This window comes from Plectropomus leopardus, chromosome 14, assembly GCF_026936395.1.
Source record: "Plectropomus leopardus strain MGB_pleo_1.0 chromosome 14, ASM2693639v1, whole genome shotgun sequence".
Classification (NCBI taxonomy): domain Eukaryota; kingdom Metazoa; phylum Chordata; class Actinopteri; order Perciformes; family Serranidae; genus Plectropomus; species Plectropomus leopardus.
The window spans coordinates 10,686,008-10,705,901 of record NC_142189.1 but is presented as its reverse complement, the minus strand read 5'-3'; the positions used below and the strand labels follow the sequence as shown (position 1 = coordinate 10,705,901).

The 19,894-nt window shown below is 41.3% G+C and overlaps 1 protein-coding gene across 2 annotated transcripts in view; it reads left to right on the top strand.

The window, feature by feature from the left end:
- fndc3ba (fibronectin type III domain containing 3Ba) overlaps positions 1-19,894 on the top strand; it is a 122,130-nt gene that overhangs the window by 267 nt on the left and 101,969 nt on the right. The gene's annotated exons all lie outside the window — the stretch shown is intronic.

Genomic DNA, 19,894 nt, shown 5'->3' with positions numbered 1-19,894 from the left:
CCGGCAGTCTGGGCCACTTGGCCAGCGCAAAGGAAAAAGGAAAACTGCTTCGCTGCTGCTGTGGAGGGGGGCGAATCGAAACTTTAGGGCAAAAAAAATCCAGTTTGTTTTAAAGCTAAAAGCTTAACAAAGGGGATTGTCGCACTAGTTCTCTAAACTAGTCGATTGTGTGTCGGTTTGTGTGTTTGCAGTCTGCTCTTTGTGGTCCCGATTTCTCCGTTTTCACGAAAGAATGTGTTTTTGTCTCCGATGACTTCAGATGGAGTGAGTGCGCAACAGGAGAAAACCTTCACTCTTTGGCTTATTTGTGCAACAAAGCGCAGTTGTTGCGCCCTTGGTTGCGTTCTGGAAATGGTCGTGATTGTTGTAGCGGCTGAAAATCAGGAAATGGGGACTTTTTTTATAGCTGGAAAATAAGTTGGAATGGAAGATGCTGAGGCAGTCAGATTTGACAGAGGGGGTTGCGAAATCATTGAATTGACTCTATAGGGGGTTCTTATGCGTTGGATAACAGTGGAGGGATGTTGAAGGGGTTGTGTTGGAGCGACTTTCCATGGAGTTTGTGTGCGGTTGCAGAATGCAGGAAAAAGGCTTTGGAGAAGGAGAAAAAAAATCCCAACTCCAGCATATCCTAGCATTCCTTCCAGCCAGTCTCTCCCTCTCTCTCTCTCTCTCTCTCTCTCTCTCAGAAACGACTACGTGTCTGTCTGTTTGTGCAGGGAAGACAAATCTCTCCCTCTCAGCCTCTCTGATGCAGACGTGGAAATCAAACATTGGTCTCCTGCTGCTTGAAGCGATCGATTACTATCTGCCCTCCACGTATACCTGCACACACGCAGCATTAAAAGCCCTTTAAGTCATCAGTGACGAGGAGACAAGAGAGCTGTAGGAAAATTTAAGACGCGCAAAGATCCAGATTTTGGTGGTTTTGTGTCATTTTTTGTAATAACAGGAGTGAGCTGCTAATTATCGTGCTGTCATGATTGGCGGTGGAGGGGGGTATAATTGGGGTGATGATTTTTGGAGAATCATATCCCCTGTCTTGCTGTGGGCTCTGGATCCAGTGGGCACGTTGGAGAATATAGGCAAGGGGAAAAAATAACACATCACACACACACACACACACACACACACACACACACACACACACACACACACGCTTACTTTTTTCAGGGGAGAGAGAAAAAGAGGAGAGGGGGAGAAATCCGATCCCAAATACATGACGTCAGATGACATTCCTTTGGTGAAAGGCTGATGTGGCCATGTAATTTTTTTTTCTGAGAAAAGCTGATATCCGACTTTGGGGGGGGGGACGAAATGATTGGCTACCCGCTGAAAAGGTGTGTTTAGGTTTAGGTGAGAGCAGAAGGAATTCTCTGTGTGGTGCATGAATGGGCAATTTATTTTGCTTCCACAAGTCAGAGGCATCAAAAAGTCTTAGCATCAAAAGTTTGGGCTATGGACAACAGGCAAAGGTATGGACAGGAGGAAGGTAAACATCGAGGCAAGCCATGCAACATGTTTTTTCATAATTTTAATGAAATCTTTTTAACTTTAAAGCATCTTTCAAGTGGAAGTTTCTAGATACCTCCTAAACTGTTCTTAGAATATTCTGCCTTATTCCTAAACACGGTCCCAACTCAGATTTTAACAGTTACTTCATAGGCATGGATGGATTACTGAAAGGGCATAATCCCAGGGGCCCTCCTGGCCATCACCTTCAAAATGTCACTCAAATTAACTCTTACTGACCAGGAAGAGATGCAAACAATTTTACCAAAAAAGACAAAACATTACCTGAAATAGCTCACAAAATTACATTAAAGAGACCAAAATGACTGTAGATAAACTCCAAACAAGCACAAGTAGACACAAAATGACCACAAAAAATACAAGGCCCCAAAAAGTCCATATTAACTACAAACAGAACCACCACAAAGTTTGCCTGCCGTGCTCTTATTGGAGAGATGATGGGACCTTTTGCATATCTGTGCCTAGGGGCCTATTGTTTCATAATCAATAACAATAACAACATAAGTGAAAGTAGCATTGGACTTTTTTTTGTCCAAACTGAAGACAAATACACCAAATATTCTTGCAGGAAAGACACAAATTGGTGCATGAAAATTCCCCAGAATGTAGGAAATTAAGTGTTTGATACTCAAAATTTCATGTCCTCCCAATGTAGAATAAAACTTTAGCTGCTGAGTTATGTAACAGGTACAATAGGATTTCAGATTTGGGAAGGCTCTGGTTCGCAGCCTCAAGAGATTTCTTTTTGTTTCTTTAGTTTCAGTCAAGGTTGTTTATCACATCATGCAGCTCAGGTTTGTTACATGTGAACCAAATGCTGAAGGCAGTGTTGGATTTTGCATTTGATCAGGTGGCATGAAGTAAGTGAAGGATCTCAGGGGGAAAAGCTATGTTGGTCTGAGTGCCTGTGTAGCCTTAAAGGTCCCATATTGTAAAAGTCAGATTTCCCTCTCCTTTTTTTAATATATAGAAGAGATAGGTACTGTGTAAGTACTGTAAAAGTGCTCAATCCAGAGAGAAATGCACAGTCTGTATTTAGAAACTGTGACTTTAAACGAGTCATCAGCACTTCCTGGAAGTTGTGATGTCACAGCCTTACTATATAAAGATAGAAAATGCTGCTACAGTGTGGTTACAGTCATTCTACATCTGAAATGATGGTACAAAGATGCCAAGAGTGCAGATGTGGAAGGCCCTGAAACGCTGACCAATCAGAGCAGACTGGGCTTTTTTGGGAGAGGATCTTAAAGAGACGTTGCTTAAACAGAGTGTTTCAGGCAGAGCGTGAATCCAGGTATATTCAGGCAGACACTACAAGAAAAATAGTGTGTTTTTTTAAAATCAAAGCATGTAAACTTGTTCTAGTAGCAACCTTAAATACAAGTATAAACCTGTATGTTAGCATAATATGGGACCTTTAAGTTCCAGGTGCTGAGCTGATCACAAAAGATAAGTCCAGTTCATATTATCAAAACAAAAAAATGTTTTCATGGCTTAAGTGCAACACCCATATCCCCCTTAAATGAGGTTTATATTAGTGCACACTGTTGTCTGAAAGTTAAACCTCTTTGGCTTCATCTTTTATACACAATAAGAATGTAAGCAAAGCTTGCAGGCTGGCATTTGAAAAGTTATGAAAGCCCTGCTATGTTGCTCTTGTTTTTGCAGCAAATTCAATTTAAAAAAAAAAAGTTTGGACGAAATTTCTTATTTCAGCATTTTTAATGACAGCCTATGTTTTCACACTGTATGTTTGGGTTGACTTGGCTGTGTGGAGAGCCAGGAATGTGGTGCTGGAGGATGTACAATGTAGCATAATGTAAGCAGGGATTTGCACTCAAACTGATGCAACTGCATGCAAGTGAATTTCCTCCCCCAGTTTTTAGCCTGCTTCTTGTAAAATCCCCTTTTTCTGTGTGTGTGTTTTTTTCTCTAAAGTCAAATACACTGCAATTATATAACAGAGGAGAAAGAACTGTGTTTAGACTGGAGTCAGGTTGAAGGAGGGTAGCCATTGTTGCTCTGGCCTTTCTCTGTCTTTCACGTGAATAGGCAAAGGGTTGAATATCGCTTTATATAAGTTAACGACTTGTTCTGTAACCATTTGTCGCACAGGTACAACCCATTCAGCTGTGAAGGTACGTCATCACCTACACATGATGTAAACGTATCTCTGCAGCTGCTTTGTTTGATCCCAGTCTGTTTTATTCCACCAAAGTGGCTTAACCAGGAGAGGGGAACAGGTGCCAATTATTCAGAGTATATGCTTTCATTGACGGACAGTTTTCCACATGTAATCAAAAATTTCGTGACATTTTCTCCTCCGGCAGTTGAAATTAAAAACTCAGACTGACATATAGTGACCCCGTTTTGATGGACTGCTTGTGTTTCACCTCTTAATATTCTGAGACAGGTTATTCTAAGCGCGATGAGGAAGTTGTTCCCATGTTTCATGAGGACTCGTGATGCCAAGAGCATCTGTCTCCGCCTGACCTCGAGGGCATAATCTGGGTTCTCCGCTTTCTACCCGCAGCGGCTCGCTGTCAGCCCAATAAAACCTTCAGGTACGCCTGGTCGAAACAGGGTCAGGGGAGGGGCAGGATGATGCTGGTGATTGTGAGTGTGTATGCATGTGTGTGTGTGACTGGTAACCTAGAACATGTTATCCGACGGGTAATGTTACTGAGCTGTGCTTGTGTGTCAGGGACAGATAGATAGAGTTACCCAGACAAGACAATGCAGCTGTGGAAAGTGTGTGTGAGCATGTGAAAGCAGGGCGAAGAACAAGAGGAGAGCTTCTCGTGAACGTCATTGCCAATTGTTTCTTGTTATGTTACTTTTCCGGGAGTTAGACTATATCGTTCTGTGGTGCAGGTTATAGCCACAACTACCAGACCTATGGGCATTAAAGAATACTTTACATTTCTGGCGGTATTGGTTGATTTTAAGGAGAGGAACAAAGCTGTGAACCATTAATTGGTCATTTTCTATCAGATAAAATTCACTTTGAGGATGGGATTGAGTTGCACACTCATTTATGTCGTTATTGTAGCCTTCTAAGTTATATAACACTGATAACCACTTCCAACACCTATTTCATAGAATGATGACATTCGAAATGGGTGGTTTGATTTGCATCAATCAATCATTTCAGTTATTTTCAAGTAAAAATACTAAGCACTAACTAGTTCCAGTTTCTCAAAACTGAACTTTTGTTGCTTTTCTTAGTTTGTTTTTGCAATGGCAAAAGGTACAGTAAGAGATTATATGAATTTAATTAAACTTTTTTTTTTTTCAACTAATCGCTCCAACTTTATTTGATTAATAAATTAACATGAAGATAAAAACACAACAAAAATACAAATAAAACTAAAACAATACAATATAAAATTAAAAACACTACACATTCTGAACCCATTATACATATAGATACAACACCATGTTTTGGATCTTTGACGTCATTTTGGTGTTACCTTTTTTGCTATTGAAAATAGTTGTTGGTTGCAGTCAGTATAATGAATGATTCAGCTGGTGAAACAGGTGCATAAGCCGTGGAAGCTTCAGCATATAAGGAAATGCAATATTCTCGGCCTGTGTTGATATGATTTTATCCACAGTTAACGCTATGTGTGCAAATAATCATCTGTAATTGCTCTTTATATATACTGATAATGACTGTATAAAGTGGTCCAGCTGGCCCTGATAAGCTTCCCATATCTGGAATATTATAATCCACCCCTATTAATTGCCTTTCTAAATGTACAATAAATGTGTGCAAACTATGTCTCCAGCAGCATTAAGTCCACTATCAGTCATAGCATCTGTTTGTCCAGTGCAACAGGTGTGCTAATCGCTGCCATCACTGTTGCTTTAGTTGAGGTTTGGTTTGGTCAAGTGAACCAGCTGCTTGCTGCTTCCTTTGACTGTCACAGGAGGTTGAACTTATTGGTGTGTTTGGACGTGTGGAGGCGTTCCTGTTCTGTGAGGTCAAGGGGTCGACGCCTGAAGTGCAGGAGGAGAGTCTCTGCAGTTTCTTTCCTTCTCGTCTTCTGTCCCGATGATGTAGAAGCACAGTGAAGCACATGGGTTCGCCCTGTGGTGGAGCAGAGTGCTGTGTTTGCCTTGAAAACTGTCTCTGCTGCAGCTGATGTGACATACAATAGGGCGCAGGGGAACTCTAGAGGGTACACCAAACAAATGTTTCATTTATATTAAGTGGCACTATTGAGCTGGCAGAAACTCTCATGCTTTAATTACTGATAAATCTGCCATTTGTTCTCTCGATTCATACATTAACCATCCAAAAAAATGTTAAAAAATAGTTAAAAACATCCATTAAAATGTCCCAGATCTTACAATATATATACCAGTCAGCTAAAAAATTAAAACTATGTGGTGGGTTAAGTGAATAACACCAATCATCTTGTTATAATGCAACGTTCGGTTAGGAAATCTTTGGTCCTGGCATTCATGTGGGTGCCACCTTACACACTGCACTCACCCAAACACCGTTGCAGACTAAAACTCTCTCAGAAATATTTTATTTTGCATTCCAAAAAGTTAAACATAAGATATAATGCTAATGGTTGGTCTGTAGTAGTTAAACCTGCTCCAGTTCATGAAGTTTATCAGAGTTATCATTACAGTCATGACATGCTTAGAGCATGGAGTAAAGTGTATTTTACGAACAGAGAGTAAGAAAGATTTAAAGGGCAAAAGCAATTCATGATGGAGTACAATGGAAAGGAAAAAAACCAACAAAATGTGCTACTTTTATTTATTTATTACTGTTTGTAGATAAGTTGTTTGTTTTTGTTGATTAGATCTTGTTCTTGTTTTTAATACATTCAAATAAAACGCAAAATAGTAAAATAGATAAATAAATATTTAGCCTTGGGGGCCAAATGAGTGAGAACGGACACAGTTCCTACTGTTAATATTTATCTGTGACTGGTGATATGTCACAGTGATGATGTTTCTCCTCTTACGCGCTCTGAAAAGGACTGACTTTCTGTTTAACTCAACACACAAACAGTGGATTGTACAGACTCCTTCACAAAGAGATAAGTTTGCAGTAGTTGTTTGGCAGTGTTGCATAATGTCAGACAGTGTTTTATGCAGGTTTGGCTAAAGTTTTGTTTTGTCATGTTTATGTGTATGAGTGAACAAAGGGTCTTGCATTAGCAGTTTCATTTCCATTAAATGTTGTGAGGTTACATTAGGGTCAAAGTAAACCTGCAGACAATACTTTATGCCATGTAAACACATACCAACAAAGAGCTGCATATAGGTGCGAAGAAATAACCTTGTATGTATCTCATGACAGTCGCTGCTTATCTGCTGCTTGATGCTTTCACTTTCCATTTCTCAGCTTTCTGTGCCTCTGCCTAACGCTCTCTCTCCTGCATGCTCTCTCCCCTCTGTTTCTTGGTGTCTCTTTCTCTCCGATATGAGCGGTGGCTTTTTGTTGAAGTATCCCAGCATCTCATGTTTGCTTGGCACAGAGCTGTAATGTTTACCCTCCTCCTCCTCCTCCTCTCTTTCTTTCTGCCCCCCTTCCCTCCCTTTCTCCCTACTTCCATTCCTCGCTCGTTCTCCAGAGCCCCCGACTCCACTTTTTTTGTCTCCCTTGATAATTTCCTGCATTGTTGACAGTTGATTTAGAGGAAGATAAAAGAAGCCTTTCAACTTCTCTGCTTCCCTCCTCCCCCTCTCCTTTCCCACTGCCCTCTCCTCTCCTCTCCTCTCCTCTCCTCTCCTCTCCTCTCCAATAAATTGTAGGAGAGTCATTGAAGCCAATTGAAGTTCTCAGCTGTTCCAAACTTTTTGCTGACAAAATATTAACAGTCTTGAGGGCGCGATTCAATTACAAGTGAACAGCGTCATAACAAGTAACTCAGAGAGTCATTGACTTAACAAATGTCCTGTTCTGTCCAAATAACAGTCCGAACCACAAAGATTTCAGCACTAATTTTTAATTAGTGCTGAAAACATAAAACATAGATAGATAGATAAACATAGATCAATGTAATCTGGCATTTACTTAGCATTTGGAATGAAAAAGCATGCATCATGTTGTGGCAAAGCAAGGCAATCCTATATAATAATAATCAGTAAGTCAGTCATTTTCTGTAACTGCTTGTCCTCGTAAGGGTTGCGGGGGGGCAATCCCAGCAAACAATAGAAAATTAAAAAAATTAAAAAAAACTTATACAACACAGGACAGAAAAAAAAATACATAAAATAAAACAAAATAAATTTAACAATCAATTAGCACACTCATACAGTGGTGTCTCTCAAGGTCCCTCTGTGTACTATAACAAAATATGGAAATTGATTATTGAAAATAGTTACAGTAATAGTAACAGAATATGTACCAGCAACAATTTTCATAATCAATTTATAGTTTCAGTTTTTACATCATTACATTTACATTCATTTTTACATAGAAAATACCAAAAAAATATGCTGTTAACATCTGTGTGTTTTAGACTGTTGTTTGGACAAAAATAGCAAACTGAAGATGTCTCCATGGGCATAAAAATCCTCCTTGGGTATGTTTTCATTAACATTTTCCAAGGTTTAATGGTGTATTATAACTCAAGCAATTACTAATTTATGGAGAGAATATTTAGTGGATTTAATGATGGTGAAAAAACAATCAGTAGTTATAGCCTCATGGCTGTATAGAAGAAAACAAAATTTTGGTGATCTATCAATGAAAAATCACACATTAATATATAAAAAAAGACATTTTTAATTTTGGCAACTTAATACCTTAATATCTTGAATAATTGTATGTGCAAGACTTATGTACAGAAGGAATTTAAAGAATTTAAGGATAACAGCACCAATGGAGAAGTATCACCAAGTGTTTACAGGTCACTGAAGGAAAGGAAAGATATAAAAGCTGTCTCATTAACAAGAAAATCTGAAAGTCTTAGAGAAGGAACACATCGAAAGGATGAAAACCCATGTATTAAATCAAATAAACAGTGTTAAAAAGACACATATTAATTATAGGCAATTCTGACCTTGAAAGTTTTCAGGTTACATTTAAACATGGTCAGATTTCAATCGTGTAATATTGTAATACAGTACAGTATTAGAAGACTGCGTTAGGGGATAAAATGGGCTTTTGTGCAAATGGCAGTCATATTTCTGCACCTCAGATGCATTTGAATACAAAACATAGTTAGCACATGAAGCAATGCGTGACTTCACCAAAAACTTTCACTTCTCTAGTTTCTGATTTAAGCCATTGCTCATCATTACGTTTGAAAGGTCTCAACAGCAGCTGCATGGCTGCAGCAGAGAGGGAAAGGCAGAGTGACATTTGAGGAAGGAGCAGATGATGATGATGATGAGATAAAATGATCGAGACAAAAAGACAATGTGTTTGGAATGTAGGAATCAGGCTGTCAGGTTTCTCGTGAAGGCGTTGTCAGCTGGTGAAGTTTGGTGGATAAACGTGTGCAGAAAAGCTGGCTAAGTTCAGACTGCCCTGCCCGCGCACTTGCACAGTTCCTCGGGGGTATCATCCATAGAAATAGCTTGTTGAAGAGCTGCCCACTGGTGTGTGTGTGTGTATGTATGTGTGTGTGGTCAGCTGGCCGAAGGGATCGAGCGTGCACCTGCACACACACACAGAGCACCGACTTAACACACATGCATGAAACATACACACACACAGAGTTAACTTTACGTGCCTGCATTAGCATGCCAGGCGTGTTGGTGTTGCTAGTTGGCAGGCCCATGGAAAGTTCCGCCAGTCGTTAATGGCTGTTTTTATGCCTGACTGTGAGCGTTTTGAGTGTGTATCTCAAGTGTCTCCAGTCTGCTGTGGCCTGGGGTTCACGATGTGTGTGTGTTGGTGTGTATGTTGGAGTGTGGAAGTGACTGCAGCTGGTTATATATCTGATTATTATATGGCTGGAACTGGTACACACATTTTCAAGTATCCTTCTTTCTGTGTGTATGCACTGTATGTGTGTGTGTGTGTGTGTGTGTGTGTGTGTGTGTGTGTGTGTGTGTGTGTGTGTCTGTGCATGGATGTTGTACACATTGTCACATGTTGTAGGGCCAGAGTTCTGCTCAAGGAGGAAGTAGGTGTTTTTAATGCGAAGCCACATGTTTTATTGCTTTCCCTTGTTAAACCTCCTGCCTCTTTCCCCTAACCCCCACACCCCACCCCTCAGGGGCATGCAGACACACTTCAACCCGTCCCTCCCCTCCTCTCACCCCGTCTTCCCCCACCCGTCCCAGCTCCACATACCTGTCATTTCTCCGTCTTGTTCTCTGCTACTCTCAGCCCAATTTTGCAAGGCTGGTAAATTTCAAAATGCTAATCAACCACACTAGCAATTTTAGGTAGTTTTCAAAAAGTTTGTCATCAACAATGGTCTTCAAAACCAGGAGAAAAATGGAAAAATAGCTAAAGCTCCCTAATCCATAAGGATAGGGACCAACACAGGCATGTGAAAAAATGTTGGATAAGTAGGGGTGCACAATATTGGATTTTTGGCTATTATCTGATATTCCAATATAGATAAGAACTCATGTGGCTGATACTTCAACATAAAAAGGGGAATTAATCATGGCTCATAAATACCTGTCTACCAAATCTAACAGTAATTCCTGCACTTCTTGACTAAGACTTTGATCAAATCATGACTTCATACTGGCAAAATTAGATGAAACCATTCACATGATAATGATGGCACACCTGTGTTGTGTAATTAGCTGTGTTAACTCTCAAATGTCCGCATGAGAATTGAGGCAATAGAAAGTTGTCCGTATAACCTTCCTGCCACCTGACTGAGTCCATCCAGGCATCATTTTGGAAAAGCTTTTTTCACTTTGGAGAGAGATTAGAAAAAGAAACTGGATTTTCAGATTTATCCGGCTTAGTGTGGACATGGCCTCCCCGATTTTCACTCCCTTCTCCCCTCCTTACCCTCAAGCCGGGACCCCCCACAAATCACTGAAGCATCCCAAAAACACACATCCACCCACACACGCAGACAGGCAGAAACACACACTACAGCGCTCACACACCCACATCCCTGAACTAGTGTGTGAAATCCTGAGGCTGATTGAGGAGGAGGAATGTGACCCTGTGACCCCAGGCAGTGGGGAGGGGTGTTATAAGTGTGTGTGTGTGTCTGTGTGTTGTGTGTGTGTGTGTGTGTGTGTGTGTGTGTGTGTGTGTGTGTATTTGATGTTAGGGAGCAAGTGATTGTATATACACTTTCCATTGGCCTGCTTTTCCCAGAAGTGTCTTTTCTCATTTTTCAGCCCGTTTTCTTCTAATGCATTAAACACTGCTGCCTGCTCTCTCTTTACACACATGCACATTCATAAACATGAGAATGAATTAGTCCTGGAATTGGGCATGTAAAGCGCCATCCATTCATGATTTGCTTGCTCCGTCATGCATGTAAAGGCTGTATGTGTGTGTGTGTGTGTTTGTGTGTGTGTGCGCACATCTCTCAGACTCAGTTGTTGTCTTGTCTGTGAGAGAGGAGACAGGTTTCTCATGTAGGTGTGACTAAATAGTCTTTCTCTCTCAGCACCCTCTCACACACACACACACACACACACACACACACACACACACACACACACACACACACATACACTCACACACACCACCCACTGTGCAAGCTTTTTCATGGCCCATAAAACTGATGATCTGAGTGTCTCTTGGTGGTTTGTCTCCGTCTACGTGCTCGTCCATCCAAGAATGTGAGTTTGTGCATCCGTCTGTGTCCGTGTGTGTGAGAAAGTGTGTGTGTGTGCTTGGGGAGGGTGGGGGGATGGGGGGGTTAGAATTCACTTCTTGACTTGGCATAGCTGTCTTAATTAAGACTCATGGCATGCAGCCCTGATGGAGCTCGGCATTAGTGGCAGAGACATGCTGTGTGTGCAGGCCTGGGCGGCAGCAGGTCCGCTGGCAGTGAATGTGGGCTTATTGTCTGGACTCTGCGGTTGTCCTCCTTCACTCCTCTTTACTAGCCGCTTGTAATGCAGAGTTGATTAGGATGATTGTAGGTCATTGCATTGAAATACACGGTAATGCAGCGGTGGATGGGTCTGTACTGTAAACGTCGCAGCAGAGGTAAAACAACAGAAGTAAACTTTGAACTTTTACATATATTTCCATAATGATGAAACCGAGTCTCTTAATAGTATATACTGCATGTCAGTTGTGCACATCTGGCTCACAAAAATATTATGTGAACTGTGATTTGTGACACTTTCTCTGCATTGGAGTGTCATTTAGTGCTTGCAACCCCATTGTCAGAAAAAAAATGTTGACATTGTAAGTATCTGCAAATCACAAATATGTTACATTTTCATGTTATTGTCAGAGAGGCACAATATTAATTTTTTCTACTGATATCAAATAGGGAGATATTAAAAAAAACCTATTTGGTTGATAACTGGTACCTATATTGATATTGATAAATCCACTTTTTTCCCCACCTAATTTTAGTGATCATCAAGTCTCTTCAGTAGTGGAATGAACATCGTACTATGAACACTCTTATTGTGATGGCCCACCAGCAGATGAAGACATGAAATACAATGCTTTTCAGTATAAGCAATATTCCTTCATTGTGAAAAAAAAAGAAAAATACTTCAGCTTAGGGTTAATCATTTGTAAATTTTCACTTTGTCAACAAGAAAAAATACTGGTTTGTGATACTGGCAGAAATCAGCATGCTGTCAGTTTCCGATATTTAATTTTAAAGCCAATATCTCCCAATACCGATGACATGCCGATGTTATCGTGCATTACTTGCTATTATGTAGCAGATAAGTGGGAGCTTAATGGTTCAACAATGCAGTGATTAATGCGTAGTTAGATTTAGACACAAAAACAATTTAGTCATGGTTAGGCAAAGATACCTGTTTTGGGGGAGGACTATACCAACTGGAAATGTGGAGATGTGTTATTAAAAAACAACTGCTTTTCGTGGCACTATACCGGCTGGAAATGTTACCATATCTCAGTAAAAACATCCATTTTTGTGGCACTATCACTGGTGGGAGCAAAGCACAAAAAACTCAGTCGTTGGTCGCTAAAAAGCCGCTGCCAGCACAGCAATGACTTGTTAAAAAACAATAGTTTTTTAAATGTTTATTGCTTCCATTCATTTGCTGTAAAAGCATTTTCAGATGCAGCTCATATTTGCATCAGTCGCTCTGTGCACTCTACAGCAGACATACAGTGTCATACATACATTTTTTGTCACTTGTGAGTGATTTGACTTAACCCTTTGATACCTGAGCAAATTGGTTTCTTTCATTAACATGGGAAAGAGGATGACAAGGAACTTAACAAGAAATTCACAAAAATAGAAATAAAATAGTAAAGTTACAAGAAAATTACCTGAAAATAAGCAAAAAAAGAAAAACGTAAAAAACAACAAAAAACAAACAACATACAAACAAGAAAGTGTCCTCAAGAAAGTGCTAAAATTTTTTTTTTTAAAACATAATTTAGGATAAATAATTAAGAGAATTATAAATATAATTTCTGCACATTTTCCCACGTTTTTTTTGACAATATCTAATAATTACCCCCAGCTAATTTTCAGATTATTTCCTTGTCACTTTTTACCATTTCTTTGCAGTTTGCATTGTATTTCTTGCCAAGTTGCTTGTTGCGTTTTTTTCCATGTGTTTCCGAAAGAAATCAAACCAACTTTCTCAGGTTTCAGAGGTTTAAAATGCTAGTGAATGGCATTTGAATGCAGCACAGGAAAACTGATGCCTATCTAGGCATGAAAGGGTTAACGTCGAAATGGTGCTACATGTAACAATTTTCCAAACAACTGACTTTACATTGGACTTTCTCTCATTGGACTTTTATCTCTCTCTTTTTCTGTGTGTTTCTGGAAACACATGCAGAACTGTTCATATAGAAACCTTCTCAAACACACACACACACACACACACATATATATTGTATCCGGTGTTTGATCCCAGAGTGTCATCCTGTGGTATGAGTTTGGGTTTTTTTGACTCCAGGGACCCATTAGCTGAGATGTTTGTTGTGCATTATACATTCATAGCCACACAATTGTTTCCCTTTTTTTGAACTTGATGTACCCTGATGCCAAATCATACACCAAACATGCTGAATCTGCATGTAAAATTGTCCATCACGAGGAAATAAAAGTAATCTCCAGTGCTGTGGTGTTTCGGTGTGGACTCTGTGCTCAGCAGGAAGTTTGCTAACATGACTGCGAGACTGAATGTATTGTCCGCTGCTCGCCAAGGCATACAATGTATTGTGTGTATGTGTGTTCATTTTTATGTGTGTGCATGCTTGTTATTGTGTGGTGGAGTTTAAGCATGCCTCTGCACCCCATCGGCGAGTATTTACGTGGGTGTGTGTGCACGCCTGTGTCTGTGTGCCGATGTGCGCAGTGAGGAGGAAGTGGCTGTGTTTGTTTAAACTAAGCACGCTCAGCCATGTGGGACAATTTAGCGGGAATGAGAACCCTGCATACCCCCCTCACCCTTCCCCAAGCTTGCACTGACCTCCTCCCCCATCCTACCCCTAAACCTTCTGAATGGGCGGCTGTCTTTTGAAGGCTGAGGGGTTGTTTGGGAAATAGGGCCAATAGTTGGGGGGGGGGCAAGTGAGGTAGAGGGAGATCAGGGGAGCGCTCAGACAGGTTAAAGCTGGAAGTGGGACAAAAGAGGAGTAGAGGAGGAGGACATGAAGGAGTGGAGGAAGAGGCTGAGCGTTGGTGCATACAAATCAAAGTGTAACTAATATAAATTGGCCACTGGTCCTTTCTTGTGAAAACCATGCAACCACAAAAGTCAAACGCAACACAGGCGCTGCCTTATCTGAGCTGCTACTTGAAAAGGATCCGGCTCTGTAGGCACAAGCATCATATTTATGCTAAAGGGCAGCATTACATGGAACCAACTGCATTACACAGCAATAATGAAAAGACTGAGAGGAGTTGGTGGGCGAGGACATGTAGAGGAGACATGAAATGAAGCTGTGGAGCTAATGCAGAACTGGAGCTGTGTAATGGCATGCTAACATAATACTGTCATGTCTGGGATGTAAATGAAAGTCTGATGCATGTTGAAAGAGAGTAGGGCTGAGCATCATTTAATACATTTCATCAGCAGAGCCTTTAAAGTGATACTGACACCCAAAGAGGACTTCATTTGATACCTTTTTTTTCTTCATCATTTGATAACAATCATGTGAAATGAAGCATTCAGTTATGTAAAATGCCACCACCACTCTTCTCCATCCATATGATTTTTCAAGGTAGTGCTAGTGGTATCGAGTGAAACTAGACAACCTAAAACATCCATTGTTACCAATCATGCTGGAATAGCTTGTTGGAAAGGCAGCCAGGTAATGCTCACAACTTAGGCTAAATTTTGGTGAAGGAATATCTGGCATGGCCATTTTAAAAGGGGTCCCTTGAACTCTAACCTCAAAATATCTAAATGAAAATGGGTTCTAAACCTCCCAAAGGAAAACCATCCTACACATGCTGATACAAAAACATAACACATTAAATGTATTGTTGTGGAACTCAAAATGTTAACTATAGCAGCATTGGTCAAGGCACAGAATAGTAGTAACATTAGCTGCAAAACAGAAGCCAGAGTACATCAGTATGCAATTCCTTAACTTTCCATATTGACAGTTTTCAATTAGACCAGATGCTATAACAGCACAATAAATTCCTTAAATTCAGTTATGGCTTCTGGTTTTGGTGCCACCCCAACATTATCAGCAGCCCCATCTGGCCGACCCCATAAAAAATCTTTGGTTGAAGCTGCTGTGGTAGAGGACAAGTCACACACCACATTTAATCAAAGAACACTTGACTTAATTGGTTAAAATACAAACCATATAAATATTCATTGTTCTACAGATCTGGCTACAAAAAAAGATGGAATGGAAAGGTTGCAGTACTACTTGGTAATGGGTTATTTCGGTTGATACCTTAAAGAAATCAAGTACCGATACCCAATTCTATTTGAACGCCCAGATTGTGCATCATTTAAGGATAATTAATTTATTTATTTACTAGTGACAGTGCACATTAATCAACATATCAGTTTCCACATCACTGTAAATGTGCCAGTTATCTAATGAGCTAATTTTCATCTGTAGTGCCTGCGCAGGTTACCAAGTGCATGTTGTGTTTGTGTGTGTGTGTGTGTGTGTGTGTGAGAGTGTGAGAAAGAGAAAAAGACTGATAAAAAGAAAATGTTTGAACCTGAGTTGAGTTCACTCTGTCTTCATATCTCCATGGTGACAAGTGGAGGAATGACTTTGAAATAACATGTAGTTGTGAAACTGACAAATTAGTGAAGATTAAAATAAATAAATGACTTCACAACTCGCTGTTCTCCTTATCTGTCCCTGTCTTTCTGCTTTCCATCTGTCTTCTGCTTTCTACCTTTCTTATGGACTGCTTGCTTGTATGTCTGTCTTTGTGTTTAACTATAACCTTGACTTTTTTTAATTTACACTTCACTAACTTGCAAGCACACCTGGTGGCATGCACTTCTTCAGTATTTGGTCAGCAGGTTAAAGATCAGTTGGGGTCAGTGCTTGCAAGAAAAAAGGGGCTTGGGGCTAAACAGTTTTCCTGAATCTTTAACAATCCTTGAAGCGATATAAAACTGAGCGACCTCAGCTCCTATTTGACGTTATTAGCAGGCTCACCATGCGAAGGCAGCACCCAGATGGCCTGTATGTGCATCTCCACAGCCTGTCATAGTACCCACCAGTCCGCCTAACTCAGCCTTTAGTCTCCCAGCTTGTTGAACCAGCCTCGCTGTGTGTGGCCAGACTGAGCCTTGGAGATCCAAGGTGTTAGGGAGGGGTTTGCTGTGAGCTCTCCTCAGGCTCAGTGCTCCTCTCTGGGCTGCGGAGCGCTCAGCCTTCAGCCTCTCTGGATCTGATGGAGAGAAGTCTGGAGGGGCAGGAGGAGGGAGGGGGGACAGGGAGGAGGGGGGAGAAAAGGACAAAAGGAGAAGAAAAATCTGGAAGCGCTCGCCATGAAGAAGAGTGAGTCATGTTCATGTGCTTGTGGGAGAATAGCCACTTCCTCTGTATTAAACACACACAAACACCAACAAAATACAGCGTTTTCTTTAGGCAGTCTGGCACATTGACAGAGATCATGAAGCTGTTGGCAGTGCCAGTTGTGATGGTGGCAGAGATGTCCCTGATGAGACCCATGGAAGTAATGAAGACTATGACATAAGTTTTTAATGATGATGATCAGGGTGGGGTGGGTATTTGTTTGTCGGTAAACTGTTTTGTTGCGTGTGTGGTCACCGGTTTGTGGAAACAGGCCTTGAACATCTGCAAGTCGAAGGAGCTCTCAGTTGGAGGGAAAGAACGAGAGTCTGGCGGTTCTGGCTGATGTAATTGGTGGAAACGTCAGTGTCTATGACTGGGATAAACGCTATCACAAAGTCACTTTGTCTCCAGTGCGTTGCCTTAGACTCCCACTCAATGACCCACATTATTTCACTCCATCATTTTCTCCTCTCTGCTTGTATCCTTTTCTCATATACTTAAGCTCAATCCTTATATACTTCAACCAACATTTGTATTTGGAGGCTCATGCAGGTAGTAAAAATGGCCCTATATCGGATTGTCCACAGGTTCCATAATGGCCCCATGCCATGGTGACCCCCATATATATATATATATATACATATTTGGCATTTTGCAGATTATCTGAATCAGTGTTTTATTTGAATGAATTACGATACAATGAATTAATTAAACACTGAAAAGAAAGTGTCAGCATGGGAGGAGCTTTTACTTTGTAAAACCCCAGGGAGCTATTTTTATTTATTCATTTTTTAAATTTAAAATTTCACTTGACTTGAAAAGTGTTGGGAACTTGCTGCTTTGTTCCAAATATCAGTTATCTATCCACCCCTACTTCAATGGCATTATTGCCACAGTTGCATCTGTTTACGTAAACACCATTGACATCTGCTGGTGATGCATCAGGGTCTTGAGTGGTTATCCTGTTTCTAGGGGAAAATTTTAACCACTAACCCTTTTCACTCCGTTTTGAGGGGCAAAAACAAGGGTTAGGGGTAAGACTAAGAGATGGCATTAGTCCTCAGCAGACAGGGAGAATATAGATCTCCTTTTCTCCTCTCCTCTGGATTTACGTCGCTGCTACGTGGCAAGCATTGGACTGTCAGGGCCTCTACTGTGGGTTTACTGCCTGCTGGCCCCCAGCCCAACCACACACACACTTACACACACACACACACACACACACACACACACTAACGCACACATGGCCAGCCCACAGCCGTACAGCTGCAGGAGGGAGGGCTCGCTGGCAGATGCACACATCTGCTGGAGCTTGCTGCGTGCTGTCCTAATGTGACGCTAACGGTTAACACAGAACTCCCCGTGCAACACAGAGCTGGTTGTGAACGCTCGCGAATAGAAAAAGTGGAGAGCATGTTTCAAACTCTCTGAGCTTGACTCTTCATTTGCAGAACTCATTCAATTTTCTCTCTGTCTCTTTTACACACACACACACACACACACACACACACACACACACACACACACACACACACACACTCTCACACACACTGCCTGCTGTCTGTGGTATGACAGGCAGGACTAATGTTTGTTCTGGAGCAATAACACAATTAGGATTCCACACATTTCTCTCTCCACATACACTCAATGTGCGGCCCCCTTGGCCCCCCCTCCTCGTTTTCTCCCTTCTCCCCTTTCCTCCTCCTCCTCCTTCTCCTCTTTCCATCCTGCCTTCCTGCCCTCCTCTCCGTTAACAGATTGCTGTCAATTCCGCCCTGCGTAGACAGGCAACAGATGATATTGATTTAATAGCACCAGAATACTTCGCTTTTGACAGAACTCTCTCAGTCACGTGTGTGTGTGTGTTGTGTGTTGCGTGTGTGTGTGTGTTCTTGGTACAGTTCTCCTATTCGGTCCACTGCTCTTCCGCTTAGGGTTCGATGCAGGTGATCTTCCACCGTACACCAATTAACCTTCCTCTCTCGGTCTCGCTCACACACACTGGAGCTCCTCTCCCTTCAGCTCCTGACCTGAGTGTAAAATAGCCGTTCCCTCTATATTTTGTTCACAAGGAAAACTGATGCCTCACCCCTTCCCTCTCTTCCTCTCTCCTTTTCTCTCTCCGCCCTCCCTCCACTGTCTCCTCACCTTTCTTTCTCTCTGACCCTGTCTTGTGTTCTGTTGTGTATTGAGGGTGTTGTCTTGATCCTGTGTGCGAGCAGTTATGTAACTGTAGTCTCTCGCTGGGAATGGGCCGCTGCTTCTTTGAGCTGCGCTTTCACTTCCTCCCGCCCACTGCCCCGGCAGCAGCCTATAACTGGAGCCGATGGTTTTCCCATCAGCCAGTGGGAGAGGGGAGCTGTGTTTTGACAGGGTTAGAGGAATGTGAGAAAGGCGGGGTCTTTCCAGGAAGTGGATGGCAATAGAGTCAGATCCTGGAGACTTTGGCTGAGCTACTTATTTGGCACGCTGGAAAAGACTGAATGCCGACACACTTGTATGTTGTGTGTGTGTGTGTGTGTGTGTGTGTGTGTGTGTGAAAACAAGCTGATCAAACCTGTTAGAGTTTTGTTTTTTTATCGTGTCATTGTATTTGCACTTAAAGTAAATGAAAGAGGAGTTTAAATAGGGGAGGGCGATTTATTTATTATACTCAGTATATCATGGCTTATTCCTCTTGGGATGTGTAAAGGAAATGTACAGCAAACATCAAATATGAATTGTCATGTAGTATTTTTTTAACGTCCTGTTGAGGGACAGGCCAGATGTGTCAGAATAAAAGCACCTGTGGTTCTGCTTTGATTTATTTCGTTATAATAATACATTAAACTTCATTATAACAGTATTTTGTTTAAATTGATAATGACAGTACTTTGTTCATTTATTGTAACAGTAACAATATCACGATATATATTGTGTATTGAGATATAGCCTAAAACTATGGCAATATTATTAATAGACCATATTATCCAGCCCTAATTTAAAGTAATCTAAAGCTGGACATCTTTTTCTGTGTTTCCAAAGGGAAGATGGACAGACAGTATAAACATTACTCAAATCTTGAAAGGCTCAGTAGGAGAGGTGGTGGTGGTGGGGGGTGGGCAGTGGCAGTAAAAAGACTGACTTGAAGTCACTGGGTCATCTGTTTCTGGCCTGCGTTCCTGGAAACCAGGCCTGATGAGAGGATTGGATGGGTGGGTAGATGGATAGATGGGAGGATGACAGGGGAGAAAGGCTTTGCCCAGGGTGCTTATTTTGTGTGTGTGTGAG